Source organism: Cryptomeria japonica, chromosome 10 (genome assembly GCF_030272615.1).
Source record: "Cryptomeria japonica chromosome 10, Sugi_1.0, whole genome shotgun sequence".
Classification (NCBI taxonomy): Eukaryota; Viridiplantae; Streptophyta; class Pinopsida; order Cupressales; family Cupressaceae; genus Cryptomeria; species Cryptomeria japonica.
The window spans coordinates 825,250,266-825,260,317 of record NC_081414.1 but is presented as its reverse complement, the minus strand read 5'-3'; positions in this window follow the sequence as shown (position 1 = coordinate 825,260,317).

Below are 10,052 nucleotides of genomic sequence, written 5' to 3'. Positions count from 1 at the left end.
AAGGTACAATAACTAGCACATATGCTCATATTACTCATAGCTTGCTAATTTGGGTAATAATATTTGTGTATATAAGAAATTTTAGCAACAAGGAGTGACATTAAGCTATCGCTGGGATGATAGATGTCTTCAAGTAGAAAAGAAAGACATTTTATGTTTGTATCATCCAAATTAGATACTAGGATTATCATTATGGAGGATCATGTGCTTGATTATCATTATAGAGGAGAATGTTCTTGATACTCTTGGAGAAAAATAATATATTTCTTATTGTAGTGTCATAAATTATAAACAGTCCAATTTACACCTCATGTTTGTGCTCCTACTTTAGCGTGTCCTAACTTCATCTCCTTTCTAGGTCTAGTTTGACCCTATTCTCCAACTTTGATACCATGAACACCCTTTGGTGGGTCCTATCATGGGATACCCTCCCACTTGGCTATTTATTTTGGTCCTTTTTGTAGAAGTACCAAGGTGTGGGATACCCAAGTATGGACCAAGGTGCCCCAAAATTCCCTGGTCCCTCTTAAATAGGCCCCAATTCGAAATGGGGTGGGTTCTATATCTCTCCGATAACATTTGATTTCCAGGGCTACACATGAATTTTGGAGGGCAGCCTAATCAATAATTTACCTAGGGAACCAGGGCTATATAAAGACATCCTACCAATTCATTTTGACATCAATTATATGCCCTATTTTTTGCGCATCCGTGAAGCATTCATCATCAAGCATTTTCAAAGATTCAAAGCTACATATTCATCATTCAAGAATTATGGAGAAAAGTTACATCAATCTTCATGCAAGCATGTGTGTGTTATTAGGGTTTTTTGTAACGCCCTTGCTATGAGGCCTAGAGGACAAAACAAATAAAACAATGAAAATGCAAAAAAGAAAAAAATTAAAAAGAGTTAAATCATACAATGCAATGAGTATCATGATGATTCAAGATAAGGATAAAATGAACATATCATACAAGAGTCCTCAGGGTCCCCACAAGGATGATACTCAAAATTAACACAACCATACATATAAGAATAAATGAAAACTTTTACAAATAAGATTATATTGGACCCTCTACAAGGTACATGATTTAATATTACATTGCCATGAGAGAATATAAATAAGATCATTATTTTCAATATATGGTATCCATAAGGATATAATCTCCAAGATTACAATAATGAAATGGGTACATAATCTGGAACATAGAGTTAGTCTTCAATCTCCTCATGGGCCACCATGAACAGGATGCAAATCAAACCAAAACCCAATGGGTGCGAATAGAACTCCACCCAACCATATGGTACCATCAGGTCCACCCCCCATGCTAGGAGGTATCAGTCAGACCCAAGAGACAAAGGGAAGAAACATATTGATACAAAGACACACATGAGATTCACAAGGCTACAAAAAAAAAATCCACAAGACAAGATCAAAGAAACTCTCAAGGACAACAACCAACATCCAAGGGCCCAAGTAATCACAGAGGATCAAACCAAAGAAACCATTAGGTATGCAAATGGTTAGAGTGTCATCACTAGGTTGACATGAGTTACCCTGGTAGGTCTTCACTAGGTCTCGACCCCTATCCTGGGTTACCCTGGTGACCTCTCTCGACCCTTAACCCCCATACAAACACTAGTGGACCACACAACCTTTCGAAAGGACAAGATTGGTGGAAGCCATTCTAGGCCCTTGTCTACTTACCTCAACCCTAAACAAGCACTTGAGCATAAGAGAGGCAACAAAAACTAATCTTTATTAATGTGAGCTAACTACCCATCCCAATTCATTATATTATATTTTTACTTGATTACAAACTTTCATTGAGTTACCCTGGCGACCACTTTGGGTCCCAGCCCCCAATGAAAGCCACTCCCCCATGATTGCACCTAGGAATCCAAGCAACCCCAAAGATCACTCCAGAAATCACAAGATGGAAAAACACCAAATTACCATAGCAAGGCTTGACTCACTTGCTAGAATAAGGTAACATACAGGGAATATCCAACGAAGGCTAGAAAACACCAACCAGATACCAAATCATACAAGACTTGAACAAATATCCAAAGAGATGCAAGACCAAGACAATAGAGAATTCCATATCTCCCTCCCAAGCCTCTAGAAACCATTAACATAGAACGACACATCCAATTAACCTGCAATGACAGAAAGATCAAATGGCAAAAAGATATGGTCTCATTATGACAAGGATGACAGAGTTCAATTCTATTTACAAAAATATCAAAATAACCCTATTACAACAAAGTAGTTCAATACTTCATTAATTCCATTAATCCAAGGTTATAAAAAGAACCAGTATATCTTATTTTACTCTAATTAATTTTCTTAGATAATCTATCACTACAATAAGCAATATTTAAAAATACACATCTCATTTTTACCACATTACTAAACATGATTCATTGGATTAAATGAAAGAACCAAATATACAATACCGATATATATACATTAATATAACTTCAAATGAAACTGACAAAAGATAATCATCGAATCAGGAAAGTAACACATCTATGTTGTAGAAAGTATATATAAATATACGGGTATGTGCACCAAGATGGTGTGCAAAACAATGGACACACCCCAAAAAAAACATGGAAAAACACAAAACACGCATGGGTTATTTGAAATTTTAAAAAAAACCGTATGCATTTTGGATTGTTTTGCTGAGCCTAACCGAAGAAAAATCGCATACGGGGTTTTTCTTACACTAAACGTGTACGCAGTTTAGTTTTCAAAACCCCGTACGCATTTTTCTATCAATAAAAAAAATTTGACTACGACCGCTAGGCCATTTTCACCTGCGGCCGAAAGAACACTTTAAGGGTTTCAAGCTAAACGATACGTGAATGGGGTTTTTAAAAATCAAACACATGCACAATGGAAAGAGGTATGCAGTCGAATTTTTTCATCTATTCTATGTATTTGATATATTATATTCGCAATTAGAATGTAAATTCAACATTTTTTATTTTTTATTTTTTGTTATGAATGCATATTAGATTTGGAAAATAATGCCCCCCAGCAAGACACATCTCTTGAAAACTTAGGGAAAACCCCACAAGAGAACCCACAGGAGAACCCACAACCAAACCCTGAAGATACAAACCCTCCAGCTCCTCTAGTAGACCATTCACAAGCTACACAAGAGGATTTAATAAACCAGTTAAAACAAAACACTACCAAAATAACTAGACTGGTGAATAGATTGAAGGCATCTGAGCATGAGCATCATGCATCCATTGCCACAACCCTAGAATCATTGGCTAGTAGTGCCAATGAAGTTTACAATCAAATTAGAAAATGGGGAAGCTATAGGGATCGATGTCATGCTTTTTATGCTAGTGCGTTGTCATATAATGACGTGAAAAAAAAACATAAGTAAAGCACAAAAATGTGCTCTTTTTATTGATCCCAAAATGGGTGAGACCTTACCTCTTAATTCAAAGAGGTTTCCTATACACTAGTGTATGTTGGTATTTTGGTATGGTTTTGTCATTGATGTCAACACCTACTAAATACACCTACTTTGGAGATCCAGCAACATTCACCGGCAAATAGTAAACTGTGCAATAGTTACCGGTATATGGTTAACCGGCAGGATATAATATTCACCGGTACTTGGAATGACAAGGAAGACACTTGGTAATGTCGAAGACATCATGTGGACAGTTTATTTTGAAGTAATAATCATTGGTATATTCTTATTTGCATATTTACTTTTACCGGGAAATAGGTCCAAGTTATCTAGGGTTACATCAGCAGATTTATCTTTTCCAGATCAGCATGGCACGCTATGGAGATGATTTATTATTGTTGTAAATGCATTAAGTCGACATATTCAATCGGTTATTGCATCGGATATTGTATTGTTTGTAAAATGTTTTTATTGTAATATCTTGTAGAGACAACCTACTAAAATTGGTCTTAGGGTATGGTATAAATGTAAGATCTTATTTGTAAGATCAAGTGTGGAATGCAAAAAAGAATTGTGTGAAGGTATATGCGAGATCAAGCAGAGGTATACACAAAGACATCATTTGAAGGTGAAGTTAGGCTTTTGTAGAAGCATATCAGCATTACACCGGTACTGAATCCAGCATATGAAGATGCTATTTAGTGTAGTACATTCTTATTGGATTTAACCATCCAACTGTAGTCAGTGTGACTCCCATCTGTGATTGAGCAGTGAGCTCTAGGTTGTTGGCCTTTCTGCATGTGCAGACCCCTCTTGTACACTTACTATTGGCAGTAGTATCATCTGATTGTGGGTAAGGTTTCCCACCGTGGTTTTTCCCCTTACAGGGTTTCCATGTACAAATATTGGTGTCATGTGTTGTGGATGACTTTGTGCTTATGTTTCATGCATTAATTCTTACCGGTATGGTAATTTTCTATTAACACTGTTTACCGGCATACTTAACTGATTTACCAGTATTAAGCATTAAGTTAGTTAATAAGTTTTTGGTTTGAATTTCTTAGACAACTAATTCACCCCCCCCACTCTCAGTTGTCTTCGGGACCTACAATTGGTATCAGAGCCTAGTCCTCTTTTTGTAGAAGTTTAACAATTTGAGGAGATCCAATGTCTACTAATTATTTCAGAAAGGATAGTCCTAAACTTGATGGAACCAACTATGGGATATGGAAAATCAGAATAGAGACACATCTGAATTGCATTGGTAAAGACATCTGGGAAGTTACTAAGAATGGTTATACTATTGTTGTAGCTGGTCAGACTACTCCCACTACTTTAGCTAAAGATGAAGAAAATGATTGCAAAGCAAGAGAAGCACTCTTGAGCACATTATCAGATCAACAAATCATGGGATTTTCAGATAGGTCCACTGCAAAAGCTATTCGGGATCATTTGAAAACATTGAATGAAGGGGATTCCACAGTCAAAATTGCAAAACTTGAAAGCTTCCGAGTCAAGTATGAACATCTGAAAATGGAAGAAGATGAAAGGATTTCTGCTTTTATGGAAAGGGTAAATGAAATTGTTTTGGGTATCAAATGTTGTGGAGGAACCTTGAGTGAAGATGAGATTGTTTCACAAATCTTAAGAGGTTTGCCACCGGAATATAAAATGAAGGTTACTGCTATAAATGAGTTGAGAACAATGCCTAATACATCAGTAACTAGGGATACATTGATTGGAAAACTTTCAGCTTTTGAAATTGAGGAATTTGGTCTTGTTACTACTATAAAAACTGATTTGGCCTTCAAAGCATCAACATCATCTGCTCCATCCTTTGACAAATTAGACTGGAGAGCCTTTTATGCAAGAGAACTTGAAGAAACCAGGAAGGAGAATGAAGAGCTTGAAGAATTTGAAGCACTATTTGCAAGAAAAATGCCAAAAGGCCCAATTGGAAGTAAGTATGAAGGTAAAGCACCCTTTAAATGTTTTAACTACAATAAGATTGGTCATATGGCTTCAAGATGCCCTGATAGACATGCTAGACTAAGAGAAGAAACTAGAAGAACATACAAACCTAATCCTAAATATCAAAGATATAGATTTAAGAAAAACAAAGATAAATCTTGTTACATTGCTTATGAAGGTGTGACTGATGATTCTGATGAGGATCCAGTAGACAATGGATGGGTCTTTGTTGCTATAACAGAAGATCAACTGGTACCTATTGCTCAACTAGTAGAACAAGCCCTAGCAGCTAAAGTTGAATCAAAGGATGAATGGATTATTGACTCAGGATGCTCACATCACATGACTGGAGACAAAGGTAAATTCTTGAAATTTCAAGAATACAATGGTGGTTTAGTAAGATTCGGAGATGACAAAGCCTATTCAATCAAAGGTAGGGGTTCAATGTCTCTTGATGGCAAACATAACACTAACAATGTCTACTTTGTTGAAGGATTAAAACATAATCTTTTAAGTGTTGGTCAATTAGTTGAGAAAGGTTTTCAGTTACAATTTAAAAATGGAAAATGCAAAATCATGAATAGAACTGGTTTGGAAATTGCAACCGGTAATTAGACTAGAGGTAATATCTTTCATTTGAATAACAGTGAAAAGGCATGCTTAATTGCACATATAGATGAAAGTTGGCTATGGCATAAAAGACTATGTCATGTAAATTTTGATTGCATGGTAAAAATCAGTACTTCTAAGGCAGTTAGAGATCTACCTAAAATTGTGAAACCTCATAATACAAGTTGCAAGGAATGTCAATTTGGAAAACAAATTAGAGCTAGTTTCAAAAGTATTCCAGAAAAATCCAATAATGCCCTTGATTTAATTCACACTGATTTATGTGGTCCAGCTAGAACTAAAATCTTACAAGGTGATAGATATTTCATGCTAATCATTGATGATTATTCTAGAATGTGTTGGGTTACTTTTCTCAGAGAAAAATCAGAAGCACTTGGGAAGTTCAAACTATTCAAAGCAATGGTTGAAAATGAAACTGGTAAGAAAATTAAATGTTTAAGATCAGATCAAGGAGGAGAATTCACATCTAAAGACTTTAATACATTCTGTGAAGTAAATGGAATCAAAAGACAGTTATCAACACTTCGGACACCACAACAGAATGGAGTTGTTGAAAGAAAAAACAGAACCATTTTGGATGCAGCAAGAAGTATGTTATCAGAAGCAAATCTACCACATGTGTACTGGAGAGAGGCAATAAGCACTATTGTCTATACATTCAACAAAGTTCACATCAAAGGTGAAACCGGTAAGACCCCTCATGAACTATGGTTTGGTAATACTCCTACTCTTAAGTATTTCAAAATTTTTGGAAGTAAATGTTATATTAGAAGAGATGAGTATATTGGCAAGTTCGATCCTAGAAGTGATGAAGGAATATTTCTTGGTTATTCATCTAAGAGTAAAGCATATAGATGTTTTAATAAAAGATTACAGAAAATTGTTGAGAGTACAAATGTAAAGATTGATGAACAATTCAGAGGAACTTTAAGGTATATAGACTCTGAACGGGGAACAGAAATTATGACAAATGAATCTACAATAAATCCACTGGTATAGAATGATGATCCAGTTACTCCAATATCATCAGAGGATTCCACAGTAATTGAAGAACAACAACAGACTAAGACACCCCGGTATGTAAGACTGAATCATTCTAAAGATTAGATAATTGGAAGCAAATTTAAAGGAGTCATGACAAGAGGAAGATTGGCAAATGAAGAGGTATGTCTTATTTCTCAAATTGAACCATTATCTATCAATGAGGCATGTGAAGATAATTTTTGGATTAAAGCTATGGAAGAAGAATTAGGACAAATTGAGAAAAATAATACTTGGACATTAGTTCCCCGACCTAAAAATAAAAATTTAATTGGAACCAAATGGGTATTTAGAAACAAACTCAATGAAGATGGTGAGGTTGTCAGAAATAAAGCAAGACTAGTGTGTAAGGGATATTCTCAGAAAGAAGGAGTTGATTACAATGAAACCTTTGCACCGGTAGCCAGAATTGAGGCAGTTAGATTATTCTTGGCCTTTGCAGCCCACAAGGATTACAAAGTTTATCAAATGGATATTAAATGTGCATTCTTGAATGGAGATCTTGAAGAGGAAGTCTATATTGAACAACCTGACAGATTTTCTTTGACAGATGACAATGATATGGTTTGCAGATTAAGAAAAGCCCTGTATGGATTAAAACAAGCTCCAAGAGCTTGGTATGCAAGATTGGATAAGTATCTTTTAAAGATTGGTTTTACTAAAGGAAATGCAAATAGCAATTTATATTACAAAATAACTAATGATGACATTTTGATTATGGAAGTATTTGTTGATGATATAATCTTTGGAGGAGAATATGGATTATGCAAAGAATTTTCTCTTGAAATGCAGCAAGAATTTGAAATGTCTATGATTGGAGAAATAAAATTCTTTTTAGGATTGCAGATTTTACAGACTGATAAAGGCATATTTTTGAGTCAATCTAAGTACTTGACAGAACTACTTAAGAAATTTGGGATGGAGAACTCTAAACCGGTAAGCACACCTATGACTACAAATGACAAATTATCTCAAAGGGATGAATCTACACCTGTTAATCCAACTAGATACAAATCTATGATAGGAGGTTTACTATATTTGACACAAACCAGACCTGATATTATGAATGCAGTATGTATAGTTTCTAGATTTCAGAGTAATCCTAGGGAAAATCATGAATCAACAGTAAAAAGGATTTTCCGGTACTTACAAGGCACAACAAATCTTGGATTATGGTATCCTAAAGATGAAAATTTTGATCTATATGCATACACAGATGCAAATTGGGCAGGAGATGTGGATGATAGAAAAAGCACCACTGGAGGAGCATTCTTTCTTGGTTAAGTAAGAAACAGAGTTGTACATCTTTATCAACAGCAGGATTAGAATATGTTGCAACAGCAACAAACTGTACACAGGTACTTTGGCTTATGCAAATGTTGAAAGACATAAAGGTAAAATGCAAGGAACCTATTACTATATATTGTGATAACACTGCAGCAATTGATATATCTAAGAATCCAGTATTACATTCTAAAACAAAACATGTTTCTATCAAACTGAATTTTCTAAGGGAAAAAGTTGAAGAAAAGGAGATAAAACTGGTTTATGTGAATACTAAAGAACAACTTGTAGATATTTTCACAAAACCTTTGCCTAAGGAAACTTTTGAGTATCTCAGAGATCAGCTCGGAGTCATACCTCCACCGGTAGAGACTTAGACAGTTGATGATTGTCATCAACCGGCAGAATTAAATGGACAAATCTTTTATTCAGGTATTTGATGAGGAAGCTACTTCTCAAGGGGAGTAGTTGGTATTTTTGTATGGACTTCAAATTTTGTAGCTTTGGCATTTGATGTCAAAGGGGGAGAGATATATGGAAAAACACATTATCAATTGAGGAGAGATATCTATGGTGAAAATTGGTACAGGATAACATAAAATAACTCATGTTGCTCCCAGGGGGAGAGATTGTCACTTTAAGGAGATTGTTGGTTTTACACTTGGCATTTCTGTTTTGGCACTTTGATGGTTTTTCCATCTTGTGTTGCCATCAATGCCAAAGGGGGAGATTGTTGGTATTTTGGTATGGTTTTGTCATTGATGTCAACACCTACTAAATACACCTACTTTGGAGATCCAGCAACATTCACCGGCAAACAATAAATTGTGCAACAGTTACCGGTATATGGTTAACTGACAGGATATAATGTTCACCGGTACCTGGAATGACAAGGAAGACACTTGGTAATGTCGAAGACATCATGTGGACAGTTTATTTTGAACTAATAATCATTGGTATATTCTTATTTGCATATTTGCTTTTACCGGCAAATAGGTCCAGGTTATCTAGGGTTACACCAGCAGGTTTATCTTTTCCAGATAAGCATGGCACACTATGGAGATGATTTATTATTGTTGTAAATGCATTAAGCTGACATATTCAATCGGTTATTGCATCGGATATTGTATTGTTTGTAAAAAAAATTTATTGTAATATCTTGTAGAGCCGACCTACTAAAATTGGTCTTAGAGTATGGTATAAATGTAAGATCTTATTTGTAAGATCAAGTGTGGAATATGAAAAAGAATTGTGTGAAGGTATATGCGAGATCAAGCATAGGTATACACGAAGACATCATTTGAAGGTGAAGTTAGGATTTTGTAGAAGCATATCAACATTACACCGGTACTGAATCTAGCATATGAAGATGCTATTTAGTGCAATACATTCTTATTGGATTTAACCATCCAACTGTAGTCAGTGTGACTCCCATCTGTGATTGAGCAGTGAGCTCTAGGCTGTTGGCCTTTCTACATGTGTAGACCCCTCTTGCACACTTACTATCTGCAGTAGTATCATCTGATTGTGGGTAAGGTTTCCCACCGTGGTTTTTCCCCTTACAGGGTTTCCACGTACAAATATTGGTCTCATGTGTTGTGGATGACTTTGTGCTTATGTTTCATGCATTAATTCTTACCGGTATAGTAATTTTCTGTTAACACTGCTTACCGGCATACTTAATT